This window comes from Lathyrus oleraceus, chromosome 2 (genome assembly GCF_024323335.1).
Source record: "Lathyrus oleraceus cultivar Zhongwan6 chromosome 2, CAAS_Psat_ZW6_1.0, whole genome shotgun sequence".
Lineage (NCBI taxonomy): Eukaryota > Viridiplantae > Streptophyta > Magnoliopsida > Fabales > Fabaceae > Lathyrus > Lathyrus oleraceus.
The window spans coordinates 157,083,631-157,084,742 of record NC_066580.1 but is presented as its reverse complement, the minus strand read 5'-3'; the positions used below and the strand labels follow the sequence as shown (position 1 = coordinate 157,084,742).

Here is a 1,112-nt window from a genome sequence, read left to right as displayed (position 1 = left end):
AGTGTGCAGCAGAATGCAAAGAAGAAGAAGAAGTTTGAAAAATACTGTTACATTGATTGATTTGAGAAGAAGATACAATGGTGCTATATATACACAAGTAGTAACCAATCTAAGTCTGCCACCTAAGCTAACAGAAATACATAAGCTAACAGAAATACATTATACCAGTATGAATAAAAGATGTATAATCCAATATTATATAAATTTAGTGTCGTTTTATCTTTTGAAATGTTAGAAACTAGAAATTTTGGAAGGAAAAGGTTCTATGGTGTAATGGTTAGCACTTTGGACTTTGAATCCAATAACTTGGGTTTGACTCCCGGTAGGATCTTTTTTTTATTTTTATTTTGTACATACTTCCTTTTATATTATTAGAATGAGGTTTGTTTTATTATACCCGTTTGTCCATTTCTACAAAAACGAGGAAGAAATATGAAATAGTTTAGCATCATTATTTCTATTAGAATGACTTTGTTACACATATATCAATATGTTTGTTCTCATGTAATTCCACCATAGTTGACATGAACTCTCACCTAAGGTGTGTTTATTTCAATGATAAAAACTATAATCCCGAAAATACTATTCCCAAGAACATTATTATTGGAAATATTTATAAAATATATTTAATTTTAATTTTAAAATAAAAAAATGAGTTAAAATGCTTAGGAGTGGGAAATTATGGGTGGTTATTGGAAGTCATGAAAATGTAAGATTCTCACCCTATAGCTTATGAATAAAAAGTGACAAAACTATGTGTAAAATAAACTCCTATGAATAAAAAGTTCCTAAACATAATTTATTAAAACTTTAAAAAACATAGGAATAAAAAATGTTCCAACATATATTTTTGGAATAAATTTACAATCAAAGAAACAAAAGTCTTGTGTCTGCAACCAATGAGGAGAATGGATGGAAGGGGGTTGAATTTTTTTATGTTTATATGGGTTGATTAAATTTAAATTGATTCATTTAAATTGTGTTTTATGATACCCATAATTTTATTTAAATCATAGAAAGTGCTTGGGGAAACTTTACTAATGATGTGAGCTAAATCTATTGTCCGACTATTTGTATTTCATGTTTGTTTAGTGCATTAACGTTTGTATATC

General features: G+C 27.6%; 1 non-coding gene across 1 annotated transcript; it reads left to right on the top strand.

Annotated features, from left to right (window-relative positions):
* Positions 1-259: 259 nt before the first annotated feature.
* TRNAQ-UUG (transfer RNA glutamine (anticodon UUG)) lies at positions 260-331 on the top strand. The gene has a single exon. It is a non-coding gene; the product is annotated as a tRNA-Gln (tRNA).
* Positions 332-1,112: the final 781 nt, after the last annotated feature.